Genomic DNA, 22,758 nt, shown 5'->3' with positions numbered 1-22,758 from the left:
TCTTTATATTCAAAGAACCAAAATGGTTACTTTTGGGAATTTAGCCTGAGGAACTAACTCAAAATGTGGACAAAACCAAGTGCATAAAGAAGTTTATTGCAGGTAAATTTCGAAAGGCAAAAAATCGTAAACAGCTAACAATGGGGTACTGGTGTTTTCAGGTAGTATATAATCCACTCAGTGAAATACACAGATCCATTTAGATGAGAACTATGAAGATTGCACAGCACCGTGAATAAACTACCCCGTGACAGTAACTGTATCTTGTGATTACGAATGAGTAAAATTATGCTAGAGGGAAACTACTGGCAGAAATTGTGCTAAGATACTAATAGTTGTGTGGCAGGAAAGTACAGGAATAATAAAACTCTGTCGCTCTCCCCCATTTGCTGAAGGTGTATTATTGTGCCAGAAATTACATAAAGTGGCTCCTGAGCTAACTCTCACATTATTTTTAATATAGCTGTTTTGATCCCCATTTGCAAATGAGGAATTCTGAGGTTCACATAGGTTAGGTGTTTTTCCCCAAGTCATACTTGCTCAGACTGTTGGGGTTGAGCTTCACAGAGAAGGCCTTATGCATTTAATGTATTTATTTCTTTCATGCATTTTAGCAAGAGAATGGTGAAAAAAGAACTAAGGTAGTGGTCATACAACTTGGATTCAAATGTCAGGCCTTCTACCAGTAGGTGGCACGACCTTGGTCCACAGATCTTCATTTGTAAAAGAAGGGGGGTTGAGATTGAACTTCCATAGGAGGCTTTCCTGTGTTGAGATGCTTGTGCGTAGGATTTTAGTTGCCTAGTGTGCTTCTCTAACTCAAAAACAAAACAAAACAAACACAATAGTGTAATTCCATGAGATTTGGGTTAATAGTTGTTAGTGTAGTTTCTCACTGTAGACACTATACCTGTTAACTAGAAATTGCATATCTCATAGAGATGGAAGTACTACTAACAAAAGGTGGTGTGGTTGGTGTACAAACTGGGGGGGGGGGGCGGGGGAGGATTCATGATGTCCAGACCCCTTTGCATTTATTTGTCTAAATCAAGGAAAAGGAATATGCAAGGGGTGACATGATTGATGGGGAGCTTCAGATCCCTGGCTGCTGCTTGAGTATGGCTCATAAATTCCAGAGATGATTTCCCATTTAGTTGGGTGTTTAGCCTCATGGCAGACAGCTGCCTGCACAGCTGGGGCATCAACCCTCACTCATCATGTGGGATGCAATAAGAATGGCTTCTAGCTGGTAATATTCATGCCCATCTGTTGAGATAACATGGTGCCCTCATGAACACTGGTCAACTTCATCCTTCTATACCTCCCTCCAGCCTCTTCCCTCCTACCTCCCATTCATCCCTAGCCATGCTCATTTCCATCTTCTTTTCAGATATCCTTTCTAACTGGGTAGTACTTTGTTAGTCCCTACAGTCTGAGGAAATTTCCAGGTGTGCATTATAATTATCCTGTACTCCTGAAGCCAGAAAAGAGCTGAAAACAGCACTTTGTCCATTCTGCTCATTTCATAGCCTAGAAGGCTAAGATTGAGAGAGGTCACATTATTTTCCGTTGTTCACACAGGTAGTCTGTAGTAGAGAAAATGGTTAGTGTAGTATACTAACTAAGTTAGTATAGCAGGCTTCATACTCTTCTCCAAACACATTTCTGGAATTTTCTTCCAGTGACCCTGATGGTCTTCCCAATACACTAAGAGATATTTCTGCTAAAAATCTGCATGGGTGTGACAGTAGATTGGAAAAGAAAAATAGTCTCACGGGAGTGTTAGAGGTCACTAGATCATCTAAACACCTAGAGAAAATAAATTCACTCATTCAGTCGTAAGGCACTGCTGGAAAGAGTGAATAACATTGTTTCTGGGAACCAGAGGGCTAGGATCTATTTATTCTTTCATTGCCTATCTTCTCTTTCCTCAATAAAGAGAAACACTCTGTGTTAAAAACAGAGAGTCTGTTGCATCCTTCTTTTTCTCCTTGACCTTGTTTTTTTTTTTTTCTTCTCATTTGTGATCCTTATTTTAGACTCTTGTGAATGGGGAGAGTCACTTGCTGTTTAGAGGTTGGACTGAAAATGGATCTCACATTGTGTATCATGACATTTCCTGTGTAACACTAGGAAACAGCCCTTCAGAGACACACAGGCCCAGAAGCACTTTCATGGTTTAATAATTTCATGGGTCCTTATCATGTAGGCTACACGTTCACTTTTGATAAGTGAACATTTAATTTGATAAGCACATTTAATTTCCACAAGAGTTCTGAGATAGGGATAATTATTACCATTTGACAGGTGAGGAGAAAGAGTTCCATAGTGGCAAAGCAGTGGTTTATGATGGTGAGGATTGTAACCATCTGAAGTGGGTTTTAGGAATCCAGGTTTGAGTCACTGTGTTAAACTTGAATATACACACATAACACTTGGCAATCTTATGAAAAGGTATATCCTAACTCACTAGATCTGGAGCAAGGCTAGATATTCTGTTCTTCTGGCAAGCTCTAAGATAATGCTTGTGCTGCAGCCATGGGTAGATGGCTTTATTCCCCACTGTGCACTTTATTTTGGAACCTTAAATCCTTGAGGTAATTGGACTCCACATATGGTCCCCAGATGTTGAATATTGCCTTCCTTTTAAGTAACTTGGTCAGGATTTGTATTTGTACTTGAAGGCATGTAGGAAAATAACAAGATATGACCAGAACATGATTGGGTTTGCCATTTTCTGACCATTGAAGGAAGCAGCTGATTTTTAGGACCTAGGACTCCTATGCAGGGTGTATAGAGTTAGGTGGGGTTAGAATGAGGGAGAATGGAGCTACCAGTTCTTATCTGTCCTTGGTCAGGTTCCTGATCTCAATAATAAGCTCCCAAGCTCATTATCTTAGATTTAGTCTCATTCACAGAGGAAGAGCTATAGGAGAGGTGACTGCATGGTACATACCAGGGCTCCAAGATGATCTGACATCCCTTCCAGTAACATAAAGTACAGAGAAAACTTTGGAGGAAATGTCAGTGACTCACCTTTTGATGATCATATTCATGAAAGAGAGGAAGGGAGAAAAGGTGATGTAATATCAGATCCTTTGAAGCATTCCTATCTTGCTTGGGTCAACATAGTCTAAAGGAAGCTCAAAAAAGAAAGGAATGAGAAGAAAAAAATCCAAAATAAAAACATACATCAACATCAGTCTTGCCTACCAACCATCTTGGAGACCAATATTTTCCTTAGCACCATAGGACATTTTGATTTTCCAGAGACTAAGCCTACGTATGTGTATGTATATGTGTGTGTATGTGTCTGTATTTATGTATACATTACATATATATAATGTGTGTGTATGTATGTGTGTGTATATGTATGTGTATATATTACATATATATGTGTGAATGTATGTGTGTATATGTATGTGCGTACACATACATACACACACACATATATATTGTAGAGGTCAAGGAGTCCTGAGAAATGCATTTAGAGAAAGAGAAAGGATTTTGAGTACCTTGTATTTTTAAATTTGCAGACACAAGGCTGATAGGTAAGGAGAGGGAGCAGTTTAGAGATTTCTGTGTTCTTTATAATCAAAAGCTTAGTTGTAATGGGTTCCTGCACTCTCCTGGCTGGACCTTTGAGGGTAGAACCCATTAATTCTCCTTTATAAATAATTTTCATTCCCATGCTCTGTAATTCTAGTTGCATAACAGAAGATTAGGATAGGCATGTGGGTAGATGCCTTTCTGCACTCTTAGAGTATTGGTATTTGCCCATTTAACTTATGTGATGGAAAAGAAATTTTTTGCAGTATGAAAACAAACAACCTGATGATCTTTGTAATCCACAGATAGAGGCTTTCTAAACTTCAAAGCAAGCTCATGAAAATTACTTGAAAGCACTTCAAAGTTGTCCACCCAAGGTGCTTTTCCTGCATCCCTTCCACCCTACTCTTCTGCTACTTTACACTCCATCTCTCCTGAAATAATTTACTCATTCCTTGAACCCACCATGTTCTTTCATGTCTCAATGTGTCTGTGTATCTGGTGAGATCTCATTAAATAATTCCAGCTCATCAACTGCACCTCTTAACTAGCTATTTTGGAAAAGTCTTTGCCAATTTCTTACAAAGTTTAAACGTACTTACCAAATGACCCCAAAATTCCACTCCTAGATACATACCTCACATAAAGGAAAACATAGGTCCACACAAAGATCTCTACTGGAATGCTCATAGCAGCTTTATTCAAAATAGCCCCAAACTGGAAACATACCAAATGTTCATCATCTGGTGAATGACTAGCCATATTATGGTACATTCAGAAAATTGAATACAATTCAGCAATAAGAAGAAACAAATGACTGATACCTGCAACAAAAGGGACAAATATCAAAAAGCATTATGCTAAGTCACAGAAGCTGGATACTAAAGGCTATATACCACGTTACTCCATTTATATGACATTTTGAAAAAGGCAAAACTATGGAGACAGAAAGATCAGTGATTTCTAGGGCCTGGAGTTAGGGGGAGGGCATAGACAGTAAAAGGCCACAAAGACAGATTTTGGGGTAACAACCCTTTTATATTTTGGTGGTGCTGGTGGTTACATGACTATATTTGTAAAGTCATCAACCTGTGCATTTAAAAAGGATGAATTTTTACTGTAAGAAAACCGTTCCTCACATTGAACTTGAGAAATTCTGGGCCCCAAATCGTGTTGTTACTTCTTCTCTGATCCCTTTTAGACACAGCCATTTGTAGCCATAAGTTCCACTATAACACTCATCACCTGAAACTTGAATATGCATGCACATCACCTGAGGATTGTGTTAAAATGGAGACCGCAATTCATCTGGAGTTGTGCTGGAAATGTGACCAGTCCTGAGGTGATGCTTGTACTGCAGGGCTGCAGACCATCCTTGGAGTAGATGGCAACATGCAACACCATGCAGTTTCTGATCTTGGAACCTTAAATCCTTAGTAGTGATTGGGTTGCCCTTGTGGTCCTGGGTATTGAATATTGTCTTTCTCTTAAGCAACTTAAGAGAACTCAAGGCCTTCACTCCTCCTTAAGCGCACATAGGAACATCACAGGATGTGATATTTTTCTGTACTTATTTCCACTGTGAGCTTCTCAAAGGCCAACTCTGTGTGTTTTTCAGCATTTGCGTTTTTATACCTGACCACTGGCTCCTAATAGACACTCAGAAAAGCTCTGTGGAATGGATGGGTGGAGGCAGAATACCATAAATCATAAACATTGAGGTTCTTCTTCTAAATAGTAGTAACTGGAAGAATCCCAGACTTCTGAGCAGAATCAGAGTTCAGTTAGTGCAGGGACTAAGTCATGAGACCAGACCCCAGAATCAGTACATATCGGAAGTTAACTTACATTTGCTGTCTCTAGGCCTGTGTGTTCCATAGAGCCCTTTCCTTTCTCTGGCAGAGGCTGGCCCATAGTCTTCTCTTCCATCTTACTGGCCCATTGTCTGGTATCTGTCATTATTGTCATAGTGCTGTTGATTGACATTAATTTGCTGTTGTACTAATGACCCATTTCATGTTGGATCTCCAGAGTTGTAGGCATGGCTGACACTGGTATGCATGGAGCTCTTTGCCGGAGAAATCTAAAGGTAAGCCTCGTGGGTGTTGGAGCGTCTTTAATGGGTGGTCCCTGGTCAGAAAACATAAATTTCAAACCTGGTTTCACCACTATTTTTGTGATTTGGCCAAGTCACATACTCCATCTAAGCCTCCATGCCCTCATCTGAAAAATAGGCAAACCTGTTTCTCATCCTGTTCATCACAAAATTTGAGGCGTATGATTCCTAAAACCTTACCACTTCTGCTTTAAGTAGTATGAGGATTTAAAAATATCTTAAATCCTTGTTATTTAGCTGGATAAAACCCAAGTCCAGATGGTTGGTGTTCCCTGAATGATGTACTCTTTACATATGAGAACTTGATTTGCCAAGTTGCCTCCCCTATTTTCATCTCACATTCATGCCCAACAGATTTATTTAGGGGGGAAAACCTTGTATGAAAATAACCTCACAATAAGGGCACTTGCTGAAACTTTTCTGATCATGCTAATTATTGACTTCAAACTTGCATGGTTTCAAATGGACAGCTGTGTATAAATATTAATTTTTCTTTGAGGGCTTCAAAAAAAGATTTTCTTCAGTAGTTTTGTTTTCACAACACAATCAAGAGAATTAGTGGTTCTGACAAAACAGCAATTAAATGTGTGCCATATCTCAGCTTGTAAAGTGACATGCAGTTTCTGGAAACAGGACATCATTTTAAATGGAATTTGTTTGCTTCTTCATATTATTGATTGAAACAATTATGATCTCAGCCCTTTGCTCTTTTTCAACAATTTCACTTCAGAATCCTTTCTTAACTTCTTTTGAGGTAACCTTTCAAAGGGGCCAAGATATTCTTTCTTGCCCATTGTCCTGACATTTATTACCTAACATATCTTAATTTTTCCTAGCTTTCATCCGATTTCTGCCCTTCATGTCTCTTTCACATACTGGATCATTTGTAGATCTTTTCATTGTAATTTTCCGTACCATCTAGTTAGAATGTGTGACCATCATATCACCTAACCTCTAAATATTCATGGTCCCTTTTCAGCTCCTAAGTGGTTTCCTAGCCATGACTATATTTCCCAGCATGCTTTGCATCTCACAGAACTGTAAGACTAGTTCTGGGCAATGGAATATGAGTGGAAGTGGTGTGTCACTTCTTGAAGAGACTAAGAAGCTGGCTTGCCTTCCACATGATCTTTCTTCATTTGCCACCTCAATGGGGCAAGGCTCAAAGGATTAGAGAAGAGTGAGTCCTCAAATAAAGATGAGGTGGTCTTGATGCATAAAGGACCATGTTGAAGGTGGTCAGACATGCCAATATTGGGTATCCAGGAAAAGAAAATAAATTTCTATCATGTTCCATCACTGAGATTTTGGAGTTTATATTCTGTGGCAGCTAATGTTACCTTCACTATCCCAAAATGTTATCAGATCTGTGTTTTTAATTTCAGGTTTTTGTCTCGTTTTCAGCATGATATCATTTAGGGTTTTTAAAATAACATTTTCTTGGGCCACCTGGGTGGCTTAGTGGTTGAGCTTCTGACTTGAGGTCAGGTCATGAGCCCATGGTTCATGAGTTCAAACCCTGCATCAGGCTCACTGCTATTAGCACAGAGGCAGCCTCAGATCTTCTGTCCCTCCCTGTCTCTGCCCCTTCACCCCTTCCTCTCTCAATGATAAATAAATACTAAAAAATAAAATAATTTTTTCTTTTTTCCATCTTACGTTATTAAAATAATACAATATATAATACATATAACATACAAAATATATATTGACTATTAATGTTATTGCTGAGGCTCCCAGTCAACAGTATGCTGTGAGTAGTTAAGCTTTTGGGAAGTCAGAAGTTACACTCAGGAGTTTTGATTGTGTGGGGTGCTGAGGGAACGACATCCCTAACTCCTGCGTTGTTCAAATGTCACCTATACAGGGAAATTGGTGGGCTAGAAGAGAAGCAGAGTCTAAGGAATTAAATAATAGACAACACAGAATTGAGTAGGTGCGAGAGTTTACTAGGATGATTTGTTACAGTTCTGTTTATTGAAGAAGGGCCTAGAGGATTTGACACTGATACAATTTTTTAGGAGACAAGTTTGGATCTTGTTCTCAGGTGTGCCCCAGTTTTGCGCAGGTGGAAAAGGCTGCTGAATTATTTTGTATTTGTGAGCAGAGAGTGCAGGAGATAATAGCTAGTTGAGGAGGACATTGTGTCATGTGGGTACAGCAGGGTGAAACGGAGAGTTGGATAAGAAGAAACAGACTTAGATTCCAGATCTAGCTCTGCTCCTCTGCTTCTGTTACCTTGATTTGGTTATTTAATCTATGCCTCAATTTCTTTACCTGTAAACTTGGTATGACACTTTTCTTGTAGTAATAACACGGAACAAAAGGTAAATTACTTAAGTGCTTGGCACAGAACCTAGAACATTTTGTCAAACGTGAACTATTATCAGTCTTTTTGCTTTTAAGCAAAACTGGTACGTGATGATAAACTTTGACTGCTGGGTCCTCACCATCCAGAATAGTGCCTAGCACATGGGGGTTCAATAAATAATGATTATCTGAAAGAACAGATACAGTTTTTATTCTGTTTTCCTTTTCATGTACTACTATAAGCATTTTCCTATTGTTTGCAAAAACATGATTTTAGAATTGTTGCTGTGATCAATATTTAATAAACACATTTAGAGCTCCTCTATCCAATTGTGAGCTTCTCTCTTCAATGTTGTCAGCAAGTAATCACTTTTCCTAAAGATGCTGATGTTGACCAATATATTTTTGCAATTTCTCTTAGGGTAATATATCTAGAGCCTGCACCATATTCTTTTGAACACTGACAAGGGTGGAAAATTGTCAATCTTTGCAGGTGTATTAGATTATTGGAAATAGTCACAAGTCACTCCTGGCCACATTGTTGAATATGAAGAATGACTTGTCTAGATGAAATGTAAAGAGCCTAATGTGGCACAGATTGTAAAATGACTGATTTCACAAAGAAAAACTCCAAAATTGCACCAACCAGAAGAGTTCATGTTAGAATGACTGGGCAACCACACAGAGTGGCTGCTTTGAAAAAAGAAGACCCGTTTGAAGGTGCTTCTTTAATTTTAAATCCTACATCAGGGGGTGCCTGGGTGGCTCAGTCACTTAAGCGTCTGCCTCGTGGTTTCAGCTCAGGTCATGATCTCACAGTTAGTGAGATCGAGTCCCGCGCAGTCTCCTTGCTGACAGTGTGGAGGCTGCTTGGGATTATTCCTTTGCCTTGCTCTCTGCCCCTCCCTGCTCTCTCTCTTTTCTCTCTCTCTCAAAATAAATAAACTTAAAAAAAATTCTACAACTGGTCAGGGGAAAACCATTTAATTTTTAAGAGATGCTTCTTGGTTCAACTCTCATTATGTTTGCCTCTGAAAATAAAAATCCTTGTTTTGGCTTTTTTTTTGGCTAAAGGCCCTAAAGGGAGTTCTGTTGAGAGTTGAATATGGAAAATATTTCTCAGTAATTTCTCATTTCCAGAAGGTTAAATAATTGAGAAAATTAGAGTACTTCCAAATAAAGACTTTAAAGAATGGATCTTTGGAGTCCTACTGTTTGAGAGTTGATCCTACAGTGATATTAAAGAGATGGTAAGACCATAGCTTTCTGGGAAATAAAAGCTTCGAGAGAATGGCAATGTCATCATGAGTATGTAATGCCTTGTAATAAATTTTAAGGGTTTGGAGAGAGAGCCGGGTAGGGGTTGTCCCATTGACTCATCACCATCTTTAGAGGGTGATAAAATTATTTATATTCCTATAACTCTTCACAGTTTACAAAGCAGTGTCATATACTGTGTTTTGTTTGATTCTCTCAACATGCTAAGTGGGCATGATTATCTCTAATTTCCAGATGAAGTAACCTGAGGCTGAACGAGCCTGTGACTTGCCTAAGGTCAATTAAACAATGATTGAGCTTGGACACTAAGAGAAATTTGCAGTGTTCTTTTTTTTTTTTTTTCTTTATAAACATCTGATTATTTTGATTCATTGTTTTTTTATTTATTATAAAATGGGTTTTCAAAATGCAAAAAGTGGTATGTCAATTGAACCATGATTGGAAAAGTAACAAAGTAAAAACAATTGTTGCTTTGATTTGAGTGCTAACATTTATGGAAGTCTAAGTGCTTAGGTTTGGTAACCCAGACAGGGACCTCACCCTTTCTCATTTTATGACTGGGAATTTAACAGTCTTGTTGATTCTGAAATTAACTTCCTCTCCATGTTAGACATATTTTATTTTTTTAACGCATTTTTTAAACTTGATTTATTTATTTTGAGTGAGACAGAGACAGTGCAAGTGGGGGGAGGAGCAGAGAGAGGAGAGAGAGAGAGAGAGAGAGAGAGAGAGGAGAGAGAGAGAGAGAGAGAGAGAGAGAGAGAGAGAGAGAGAGAGAAAGAGAGAACTTCAAGCAGGCTCCACATTTCCAGTACAGAGCCCTATGTGAGGTTTAAACCACGAAGCTGCAAGATCATGACCTGAGCTGAAACCAAGATTTGGATACTTAACCGACTCAGCCACGCAGGCACCCCTAGATATATTTTACTGTATCATCAGATGAGACTAATTTATTTTTCCACTGAAATTTTTGGCGCATTAGATACTTTAAAATGACATTTTTGGCTTTACATTTTTGCCTAAATGCAAAGAAAATTACCTCCTGACTAAAGCATTATGTTTCATTGGGGAGGCTGCTGGTAAATACATGTGATGATGAACTAGAGTGTCTTTCAACCTATCCCCAACTTTTGATGATGTACTCTCCCTTCTAACAACACTTATACAATGTGGTTATATGTTGGGCATGTAGCACTTTGTAAAATGGGGGAAGCAGAGTAGTATATAAATTTTCTCATGGTAGCATTAAAGCTATTTTACTGGTTTATCCTGGAAACCACTGGCTTTTCTCGTCAAGAAATGATTTCGACAGCAGTGGAAGCCTTCTTTCTCTAACAAAGCTTGATGAGAGATGCCTGCATTCTTGTCATGAGGCCATGTTGTTTTAAAAATATTGTGACCTATTTTTCTTTGCCTTGAATTCTTGGTTTTAAAACATAACCTCTGCACTGGGGACTCCAACTGTATCCAAAATACTTGATACCTTGGAAAATAAACTTGAAGTGAACAGTGTGACACTGTCATTAGGTAGATGTTATAGCAAATAGATGATTGTGATATTTACGTATAACATAACAATTTTTTTGAAATGGAATTTTTTCCTACAAAATTAGTTTGTTATTATGGAGAGTGGTATTTATCCACACATCCCAAAATTAGCTAAGAGTATAAAACCCTTATTCTCAGTACCTTAACATCATAGTGTTTTACTTGGGTGGCAATTCTGATGGTTTAATAGTCTTCTAGGTATGTATATGTTTGCATAATTTTTTTAAAAGATGTAAAATATACCCCATTTTTGAATTTTACGAGTAAGTATCTCTCTATTTTTCTGCATCATTTTTACAAGCATCGATTTAAATAGCTGTGGACTAGACATGCTGTAGTTCTCTGTACCATTCCCTGACTATTTATTGTTTATGTGTTGGTGCTTCTTCACCATCTCAAGTAATGAGGCCATAGGGACCTGAATAGTGGTTTCCGGTTTTCTCATCGCCTTTGTTTCTTCCTCCACAAACCTTATGACATCATAAATTTTCTTTCTCTTGAAAAATTGTCTAAGCAGCTGCCTCCAGGTGGAGGCCAGTGTACTCTGCTTAGGAAGCTGTTCAACTGAATCAGCCAGGCCAACTACCAACAGTCATTGTGGACCTTGCCTCAAATGTCACTCCTTCAGAGAGCCTTTCTCTGTTTATTGGAGGTGGAATTGTGGCCCTGTCCCGATTCTCCACCACCAACACCCTCCAAAGGTATGTCAAAATTCTCATCTCCAGTTCCTTTGAATGTTACTTTATTTGGAAATAAGGTTTTTGCAGATATAGTCAAATTAAGATGTTTATGAAGGTTGGCCCTAATCCAACTAGCGGTTCTTTATAAGACCAGGAAAATTTGGGCACAGCGACACGCAGAAATAGGATACCTGTGTGAAGATGAAGGCAGATCGGGGAATTTACTGTCCCAAAATGCCCCAAGCCAAGAAATGCTTGGGGCTACCAGAAGTTGAAAGAGGTAAGAAAGGAACCTCCCTTAAAGTCTGTAGAAGGAGCATGACCCTCCCAATACCTTGATTTTAGCCTCTGGCCTCCAAAACTATGAGAGAATAAATTTTGTTGTTTCTGACCACCCAGTTTTTGGTAGTTTGTTACAGAAATTTTAGGAAATGGATGCCCCTCTCTTTCTGAAATAGCATCCACACACTCCTTACCCCCACCATGTTGGTGTCTATCCTGTTACCCTGCTTTATTGTTCTCATAGAAGTTTGTGAAATTCTCGTGTTGGTTTATGGGATCCTGTATTTATTTTTTAATTTGTATTCATTGGCTTCCTTGTTTAACACGCTTCCCCTCCTTCACGTAGAGAAGCAGAAACCTTATCTGTCATTCTCTATTGTGCCTATAAAACACATTTGTAATAAATAATGAATTATCAGTGAGAAGAGAGGTATTAAGCTGTGATTTACACTTTTGGGGCATTCCAGTGCCTTGCCCCTCTATCTTACGAGGAGGCTGGATAGCTGCTTTTGAACTGAGAGCAGTGCTGGTTTTGAAGTACTAACTAACTGTGGTTACCTGAAGGGTAGATTTTGAAAACTTATATTCAGTGTTGGGCACTGTAGAAGCTGATGCCCTAGATCCAGGAGCCAAAGGTGGCAATATTAGAGATTAAATTACATCCAAAGAAAGCAATGGAAGAGCACTTTCTTATCCCTTATCTACTGAATCTTACAAAAATCACAAAAATGTAGATCAGTAAGACTGACACAGAGGCCCTTGTGCCTTTATTGCTGTACTTGATTTTGATTTTAGTGTGGTAGGATAAGTACTAATTAGGATGTTTCCCTGATAACTGCTACCCAGAGAACCTCCTTGGAATCTGCTCCCTCACATATGGAATTTGATTGCCCTGTGTAGAAAAATAGAAACAGAGGTGGACATCAGATGTGACTATCAGACTTGAAAGAAGGTATTGCCCAAGAATGAGACAGAACCATTTTGGTGCATTCTTTAAGTAAACATTCTTATTCTTGAAGAAGATGTGATATATGGTAATGGAAGTAATGAGAAAGTGGGACCTTTATGGAGAGGCCCCTCTTGCTTACCAAGAATTTGGATGTTCCAGAATTAATGGCAGGAAGCTGCATGGAAGTTTGGGTACACAGAGTTACCCTTCTTTTAAAGAGCCTTTGATCACTATTGGTCAAACTGCATTTGTCCAGGGAAAAGTGGCATTCTTCTCTACCCAGTCTTTCCAATTTCCCATTTGACTCATCATAGTATGACCCCCTTTATGAGGCTAGCCAAATTGAGGAGGGTATGAAGAGAAAACCTTGTTGCTGACCAAGGTGAGAGTATACAGAATCTCTTTATTTTTTAAAAAAAATTTTAATGTTTATTTTATAAAGACACAGAGAGAGAGAGAATGAGTGAGTGAGTGAGGAGGAGGGCCAGAGAGAGAGGGAGACACAGAATCTGAAGCAGGCTCCAGGCTCTAAGCTGTTAGCACAGACCCTGACGCAGGACTTGAAATCATGAACTGTGAGGTCATGACCTGAGCCTAAGTCAGAGGCTTAACCAACTAAGCCACCCAGGTATCCCCAGAATCTCTTTGATATTACCCATTCAACTAGAACATCAGTAAAAACCACCATTGACATTATATTACCTTTAACATATTTTCTTAATATCTATAAAACATGTCACATGTACAATATTAGTTATCATCTGATTCGTGGCTTACAATAGGTACTTTATAAATACTCTTTGGGATGCATGACTGGGTAAAGACTGTTATATTCTTGATGTTTGTTACATTCTTGGGTGCTTTAGAAATGGGAAATGATTTTGTGCTGATGCAATCCCACTTGGGAACTCATTCCGCTTGGCAATGAGTTTAAAAGACAGCTTCCCAGGGCAAAGAAAGGGACTGAGGAGTATTGCAAAGCCAATTAGACAGCCAGGATTGAGCCTGTGTTCCTTCATGTCTGTGGTCCTAATGTGAAAAGCCTGGCACATTCTTTCAAACCATTCTTTACAAGGAAGCTGAAGTCACAGCTCAAAGATACATGTCAGATCCTGTCTGTCACCTGATTAAAACCACCAAATGGTTTCCCAACACACTTGAAATAAAACCAATGTCCTTACCCTGTTCTAGAAGCCTATATAATCTGGCTCCTGCCTAAATCCCCAGTCTGATCTATGACATTTTCCTTTTCTCTATATCAGCCCTACTTGCCTTCCTTCTGTTTCTTGAACCAAGATGTCATTCTTGCCTTACAGCTCTTATACCTGGTTTTCTTTGTGCATGCCACTGGGTGCCATTGGGAAGTTTTAAGGTAGGAAGTGCATATTTGATGAATGAATTCACAGTGACTAAGGGTGGCTGGGAATGGTACAGACATAGCCCCTCTAGCCCTTGTGTTATACATTTTAAGTTAAAATATCCCCAAATCATCAGTTGTTAAACCAGCCCCTCTAGAGGAGCTTGCACTTATGCCCAGAGAAATCTTCTTGAGACATTGTCTTACAGAAAAGAGCTTTCTGGTGGTTATTAAAGTATGCATGGTTCACAGTCATTTTGAATGGAACTTCAAAAACCAGGACTCAAAAAAAAAAACTAGTGCTCGTGCATTTCGTGTAAGAGTCTATGCTCCTTCTCACATGCGTGTTACCTTAAGAAACTACTCCAGGTAGATACAGCGACGTTTAAAGACTTGAAGGACAGGAAGAGATTTCAGGATTCTTAGTGAGTGGAGTGCCAAGAGAGTCATACTTTGGAAGTGCGTTCAGGGTCGTTTCTATCCCACTGCTCATTTAGTGTTATGGAGCACAGGATTTGACAAGAATAGTCCAAGCAAGCTGTGCCTAAAGAAACCACGAAAGATTGCACCCTTTAACTGGGGATATTAAATGCTGTGACACTGACCATGGATCAGAGATACCTGTTCATTACAACAACTGTAGATGGCTTTGCTTTTCATTGGTTTTTCCTCAGCTGTTAGATGTGGGTTTGTGTGGAGTCAGATCTGGTAAGTAACTCTAAACTGTGATTTTAGGTCTTGGGGAGGGCTTTCTCTTCCTGACCCAGCAAAATGTTTTGCCTGCCTGCTCAGTGGTTTAGAAAATTATTTTAAGAGCAGAGAGATTTATGATAGATGTTTATAGTAAAATTCTGTAATCTGAGAATAATGTTGATATATATTTAATGGCATGAAAATATACACAAGATATATTACTAACTGAAAAACAAAACTAAAAGTACATAGACTTTTGTTCAAAAGTTTTATGACATAGAAAATGATCTATTTTTTCTGCCTTTATTGAGATATAATTGACATAAAACATTGTGTAAGTTCAAGGTATGATATGTGAATTTGTTTCAAAATGGTTGCCACAAGAAGTCTAATTAACACATTCTTCACCTCACATAATTACCATTTTGCTGTTGTTTTTAAGGTGAGACTATTAAAGCTCTACTCTCACAGCAACTTTTTTTTTAATGTTTGTTTATTTTTGAGAAAGACAGAGTGCAAGTGGGGGAGGGGCAGAGAGAGAGGGAGACACAGAATCAGAAGCAGGCTCCAGGCTCCCAGCTTGTCAGCACAGAGCCTGACATGAAACTCGAACTCATGGGCTGGGAGGTCATGACCTGAGCTGAAGTTGGACACTTAACTGACTAAGCCACCCGGCTCCCGCATCATAGCAACTTTTAAGTATGTGAAACACTGTTGTTAACTATAGTCACTGTGCTATACATTAGACCTCTCAGAACTTAGTGACTTTTTAAAAAATGTTTATTTATTTACTTACTTTGAGAGAGACACAGAGAATGTGTGTATACACTTGAACAGGGCAGCGGCAGAATGAAAGGGAGAGAGAATCCCAAGCAGGTGCCACACTCAGCATGGAGCCAGATATGAGGCTCGATCTCACAACTGTGAGATCATGACCTGAACCAAAATCAAAAGTAAGACGCTCAACTGACTGAGCCACCTAGGTGCCCCCAGAACTTACTATCTTATTACTGAAAGCTCATACCCTCTGACTAAAATCCCCATTGCCTTCAGCTCCTGGCAACCATTATTTTATTCTTTGCTTCCGTGAGTTCAATGTTTTTAGATTCTACATGTAAGTAAGATCATACAGTATTTGTCTTCCTTTGAGTTATATTTCACTTAGCATAATTCTCTCAAGGTCTATTTATATATCTTTGAAAGGATGCAAAGGAAATGAGCTTGGCTATTATATACCTACATGTTAGCAGGGGTAATTTTTGGGTTGCAGGGGTAATTTTTGGGTTACAGAGTTACCTGTACCTCCCTTCAAGGTCAGGTCCTAGTGGATGGTAATGCATAGAAAAGACATGTCTATAAGTAGTCATTTGAAAATTGCAAATTTTATCAGTGGTGCCCTCTTTTCAAATCAAATACTATGTGAAGTGCCCACATATAAGACAGGTTAAGAATAAAACTGTTGGGGCACCTGGGTGGCTCAGTCGGTTAAGCGTCCCACTTCGGCTCAGGTCACCATCTCGCGGTATGGGATTCGAGCCCCGCGTGGGGCTCTGTGCTGACTGCTCAGAGCCTGGAGCCTGTTTCAGATTCTGTGTCTCCCTCTCTCTCTGACCCTCCCCCGTTCATGCTCTGTCTCTCTCTGTCTCAAAAATAAATAAACGTTAAAAAAAAATTAAAAAAAAAAAGAATAAAACTGTTCCCCCCCAAAAAAAGAGGGGGTGCCTAGGTTGTTCAATCAGTTTAGCATCCACCTCCTGATTTTGGCTCAGGTCATGAACCTCATGGTCATGAGTTGGAGATCCATGTTGGGCTCTGAGCTGACAGTGTGGAGCCTGCTTGGGATTCTCTCTCTCTCTCCCACTTTCTGCCCCTCCCCCTGCTTGTGGTCATGTGCATGCTCTCTCTCTCTGAAAAAAAAGAATAAAACTGTTCTCACTGCAAGAGAGGAGAAGCAGAGCAGATCTTTTTGCACCCCCTTTTCCCCAGTTCCCCTGCAGTGGTTCCCAGGTAACCCCTGGGTACAAAAGATCCAGGGAACATAGTTTAGATTCCACTGTCCTGGAATGTGGGGAGCATGCCCAGGAGTTGCATCTTACAATAATTAGCCTAAAACCAGCTATCCATGTAGTATAAATCCAGCTAACCTGGACTGCATTCCCTCAAGTATGCTGTGGTCACAGCATTCATGTTATTAAACCACAACAGTAAACAAATGCCACAGAATCCTTTATGGACTAAGAGTATCTTTGCATTTCTTAGGTGCCATGAAATTTTAATGTTACAGTGCACACATCTGAAGAGGCCTGTGATCACAAACCCAGCAGGTTTTTGTATAGCCGTTATGAACAAGCACAAATATTGTCACTCAAGAATGGCATGTGATTATTCATCACCAATGGGGGTGGAGGGATGGGGGGATGGACCCTAGTCTGAGCTTTTGGGAAATTGGATGGAAAAGATTTTTTGAGGGGAGTGGGGAGAAAAGATTTTTACTTGAAGAGCTTCTAGTGTGGTGGCTGCTGAGTTCTCTTGCAAGAGCTTAGAGGTTCCTGAGGATGGTCTTGAAGAGGCAGAAGATGGATGGCCTCCACACTCTGGATGCCAACCCTAACCTTGAATTACTTAATAATTCCATTTTATATGTTGCTATTCCATTTAAAGCTTCATGTGAAAAAAAATACTATAGAAAAGTGCAAGTTTGAAAATTGTTAAACTTCCCACTTGGCATGTGCTGAAATTGGAAGTATTACACAATCTAGTCAAGTACTTAATACTGTGAACTCAAAATTGATAAACATAAAAACAAATATTTTTTGTCCATGAGAAGGGAAGGGAAAATTTTATGCATTAGGCTTTCACCTTAGTTGTTATCATTTATTTGTCACAAGTGAAAGAAGATAACATTAAAAATGTTTTTTCTTTAAAAAATTAATTTTGGGGGGTAAATTGTAAAAAGTTTGAAAAATACCAATATGCATATCAACAACACTTTACCCACAGATGATTATTCCCACAGTCAGAGAAAACTACTAAGGAACATTAATGGTATATTTCTTGCTAGTCTCTTTCCTCTACACCTGTGTATGTGCTGATATATATGGCATAGTGGTGTGCATAAAGTTTTATTTTATGTTGTTTTTGTTTTATGTTATATTGGGAGTCTTTCTCCCATCATTAAAGGTTCCATTGTGTGGATATTCCATCCCCTACTGTATTCCTATGTTCTTTTTGGAGGTTTATGTTGTTTTGAATTGTTTACTGTTAAGAATAATGTAGGATGCCTCTTTGTAAAAGAATATTTAATAACATCTCATTTTTTTTTTTATCAGATAGAGGCCTTAGAAATATTGTTGAATATAGGTATGGATTGTTGAGTATAGGTAGGATGAGTATCTCTCTGTCTCTCTCTCTCTTTTTTTTTTTTTTTTTTTTTAGCTGACAAGATTTTATTGAAGGGTTGGTTTGCTGAAATGTTGCCATGGTTAAGGAGTCAACAAGGAATGATAAAGTGCCAGTAACTAGCAACAAAGAGGAACCATTACCACTCTTAGGTGTGCAGAGGCCTTACCATTTGCCAGGGTGGTGAAAACCTGTAGGAACTGCATTGAAGGCTGTAGCTCCAGAGGAAAGCAGCCACTGACAGCACAGAGGTAATGTGGAGGTTTTGTCCACCATGCTGGATTTGTCCATTTCTCCCTGAGGTTGGCAAAGTTTGCTTTATTTTGAGGCTACTTATTTTGGAGTCTACAAGTTTAGGATTATTACCATTTCCTGGCAAATTGAGCACTTTATCCTAATCTAAATATTCTGTCACGAAAAATGCTTTTTGTCTTATAGTAGGGTTGCCGGATAAAATATAGGATTGCTAGTTGAATTTGTATTTCAAATAAACCACAAATAAATTTTAGTGTAGGTATATCCTAAATAATTTTAAAAACTATTCATTCTTTGTCTGAAACACAAGTTTAGCTTACAGAGTCCTGGGTTTTATTTATTTTCAATAAATTTGGCAACCATGTCTTTTTTTTTTTTTTAATTTAAATCCAAGTTAGTTAACATATAGTGTAATAATGATCTCAGGAATAGAATTTAGTGATACATCACTTACATATATAATACCCAGTGCTCATCCCAACAAGTGTCTTCCTTAATGCCCCTTGCCTATTTGCTAATCTTCCCACCCAATAACCCTTCAGAAAGCCTCAGTTTGTTCTCTAATGGTGTGTAAAAGTCTCTAATGGTGTGTCTCCCTCTGTTTTTATATTTTTGCTTCCCTCCCCTATGGTCATTTGTTTTGTATCTTAAATTCCACAGATGAGTGAAATCAGATGATATTTGTCTTTTTCTAACTTAGTTTGCTGAGTATAATACACTCCGGTTCCATTCATGTTGTTTCAAATGGCAAGATTTCATTCTTTTTGATTGCCCAGTAATACTCCATTTTGTATATACACCACATATTCTTTATCTGTTCCTCACTCGATGGACATTTGGGCTCTTTCCATAATTTGGCTATTTTGATAGTGCTGCTATAAACACTGGGGTGCATATGCCTCTTCGAATCAGCAGTTTTGTATCCTTTGGATTAAAATACCCAGTAGTGCAATTGCTGGGTCACAGGGTAGTTCTATTTTTAATTTTTTTAGGAACCTCCATACTGTTTTCCAGAGTGGCTGCACCAGTGTGCATTCTCACCAGCAGTGCAAAAGGGTTCCGCTTTCTTGGCATCCTTCCCAACTCTGTTGTTGCCTGAGTTGTTAGTTTTAGCCATTCTGACTGTATGAGGTGATACCTCATTGTGGTTTTGATTTGTATTTCCTTCATGATGAGTGATGTTGAGCATTTTTTCATGTGTCTATTAGCCATCTGAATGTCTTCTTTGGAAAAGTGTCTATTCATGTCTTTTGCCCGTTTCATCACTGGATTATTATTTTTTGGGTGTTGATTTTGGTAAGTTCTTTACAGATTTTGAATACTAACCCTTTATCTGATGTCATTTGCAAATATCTTCTCCCATTCCGTCAGTTGCCTTTTAGTTTTTCTGATTGTTTCCTTAGCTCTGCAGAAGTTTTTTTTTATCTTGATGAGGTCCCAATAGTTCATTTTTGCTTTTGTTTCCCTTGCCTCCAGAATCATGTCAAGTCAGAAGTTATGGATGCCAAAGTCAAGAGGTTATCGCCTATTTTCTCCTCTAGGATTTTGATGGCTTCCTGTCTTACCTTTAGGTCTTTCATCCATTTTGAGTTTATTTTTGTGTATGGTGTAGGAAAGTGGTCCAGGTTCATTCTTCTGCATGTCGCTGTCCAGTTTCCCAACACTGTTTGCTGAAGAGAATGCCTTTTTTCCATTGGATATTCTTTCCTGCTTTGTCAAAGAATACTTGGCCGTAGATTTGTGAGTTCATTTCTGGGTTCTCTATTCTGTTCCATTCATCTCTGTGTCTGTTTTTGTGCCAGTACTATACTCTCTTGATGATTATAGCTTTGTAATACAGCTTGAAGTCTGGAATTGTGATGCCTCCAGCTTTGGTTTTCCTTTTTAGTATTGTTCTGGCTCTTCAGGGTCTTTTCTATCTAGTTCCATACAAATTTTAGGATTGTTTATTCTAGCTCTGTGAAGAATGCTGGTGTTATTTTGTTAGGGATCACATTGAATATGTAGATTGCTTTGGTAGTATCGACACTAACAATATTTGTTCTTTCTATCCAGGAGCATGGAATCTTTTTTCCATTTTTTTGAGCCTTCTTCAATTTCTTCCATAAGCTTTCTATAATTTTCACTGTATAGATTTTGAACCTCTTTGGTTAGGTTGATTCCTAGATATTTTATGGATTTTTGTGCAACTATAAATAGGATCTATTCCTTGATTTCTCTTTCCGCTGTTCACCATTGGTGTATAGAAGTGCAACAGATTTCTGTATGTTGATTTTATATCCTGTGACTTTGCTAAATTCATGGATAAGTTCTAGTAGTTTTTTAGGGGAGTCTTTTGGGTTTCCCACATATAATAACATGTCATCTGCAAGGGGTGAAAGTGACTTCCTCCTTGCTGATTTCCATGCCTTTTATTCCTTTGTTTTGTCTGATTGCTGAGGCTACGACTTTTAACACTATGTTGAATAACAGTGGTGAGAGTTGACATTCTTGTGGTGTTCCTGACCTTAGGGAGAAAGCTCTCAGTTTTTCCCTGTTGAGGATGATGTTAATGGTGGGTCTTTCATATATCGTTTTTAGGATCTTGAGTTATGATCCATCTATGCCTACTTTCTTAAGTTTTTTTTTTTTTTTTATCAAGAAAGAATGCTGTATTTTGTCAAATGCTTTCTCTTCATCAATTGAGAGGATCATGTGATTCTTATCCTTTCTTTTATTAATGTGATGTATCACATGGATTGATGTGTGGACACTGAACCAGACCTGCATCCCAGGAATAAATACCACTTGGTCATGGTGAATAATTCTTTTAATGTATTGTTGGATCCAGTTGGCTAGTATCTTGTTGAGAATTTTTGTATCCATATTCATCAAGGACATTGGTCTGGAGTTCTTTTTAGTGGGGTCTTTGTCTGGTTTTGGAATCAAGGTAATGCTGGCTTCTTAGAATGAGTTTGAAAGTTATCCTTCCATTTCTCTTTTTTGGAACAGTCTCAAAAGAATAGATGTTCTTTAAATTTTTGGTAGAATTCCCCTGGAAAGCCATCCAGCCCTGGACTCATGTTTGTTGGGAGATTTTTGATTACTGATTCAATTTTTTACTGGTTATGGGTCTGTGTAAATTTTCTATTTCTTCTTGTTTCAGTTTTGGTAGTTTATATGTTTCTAGGAATTTGTCCATTTTATTGGCATATAATTGCTCATAAGATTATTGTTAGTATTTCTGTGGCATTGGTTGTGATTTCTCCTCTTTCATTCTTGATTTTATTTTTTTGGGTCCTTTCCATTTCTTTTGGAACAAACTGGCTAGTGGGTTATCAATTTTGTTAATTATTTCAAAGAACCAGCTCCTGATATCTACTCTTTTTTCTTATTTTATTTTGATAGTATTGATTTCTGCTCTAATCTTTATTATTTCCTTTCTTCTGCTGGGTTTGGGCTTTATTTGCTGTTCTTTTACCAGCTCTTTTAGATGTAAGGTTATGTTATATATTTGAGAACTTTCTTCCTTCTTTAGGAAGAACTGGATTGCTATATACTTCCCTGTTACGACTGCCTTTGCTGCATCCCAGAGGTTTTGGGCTGTTGTATTTGCATTTAAATTGGCTTCCATGTATTTTTTTTTTTTTTTTTAGTTCCCTCTTTAATTTCATGGTTAGCCAATTAATTCTTTAGTAGGATATTCTTTAATCTCCATGTATTCATGGTCTTTCCAAATTTTTTCTTATGGTTAATTTTGAGATTCGTAGCTTTGTGGTCTGAAAATATGCACAGTATGACCTCAATATTTTTATACTCGTTGAGGGCTGATTTGTGACCCAGTATGTGATCTATTCTGGAGAATGTTCCATGTGCTTTCAAGAAGAATGTGTATTCTGCTGCTTTAGGATGAAACGTTCTGAATATATCTGTTAAGTCCATCTGGTCCAGTGTGTCATTCAAAGCTATTATTTCCTTGTTCATTTTCTGTTTAGATGATCTGACCATCGTTGTAAGTGGGGTGTTGAAGTCCCCTACTATTATGGTATTATTATCAATGAGTTTCTTTATGTTTGTGATTAATTTATTTAAATATTGGGGTTCCCCCACATTGGGAGCATATATGTTTACAATTATTAGATCTTCTTGGTGGATAGAGCCCTTAATTATGATATAATGCCCTTCTTCATCACTAGTTATAGCTTTTATTTGAAAATCTAATTTGTCTGATATAAATATGGCTATTCCAGCTTTCTTTTGATGACCATTAGCATGATAGGTGGTTCTCCATCCCCTTACTTTCAATCTGCAGGTGTTTTAGGTCGAAATTGGGTCTCTTATAAGCAGTATAGATGGGTCTTAT

At 38.3% G+C, this 22,758-nt stretch overlaps 1 long non-coding RNA gene across 1 annotated transcript in view; it reads left to right on the top strand.

Annotated features, from left to right (window-relative positions):
* The first annotated feature begins 5,579 nt into the window (after positions 1-5,579).
* Positions 5,580-22,758, top strand: part of LOC131508453 (uncharacterized) — a 31,793-nt gene continuing 14,614 nt past the window's right edge. Inside the window, exon 1 of the long non-coding RNA XR_009260026.1 lies at positions 5,580-5,638. This is a non-coding gene — a long non-coding RNA (uncharacterized LOC131508453). The remainder of the gene's footprint in view (positions 5,639-22,758) is intronic.

Source organism: Neofelis nebulosa, chromosome 4 (genome assembly GCF_028018385.1).
Source record: "Neofelis nebulosa isolate mNeoNeb1 chromosome 4, mNeoNeb1.pri, whole genome shotgun sequence".
NCBI lineage: Eukaryota > Metazoa > Chordata > Mammalia > Carnivora > Felidae > Neofelis > Neofelis nebulosa.
This window is presented reverse-complemented; position numbering and strand designations above follow the sequence as displayed.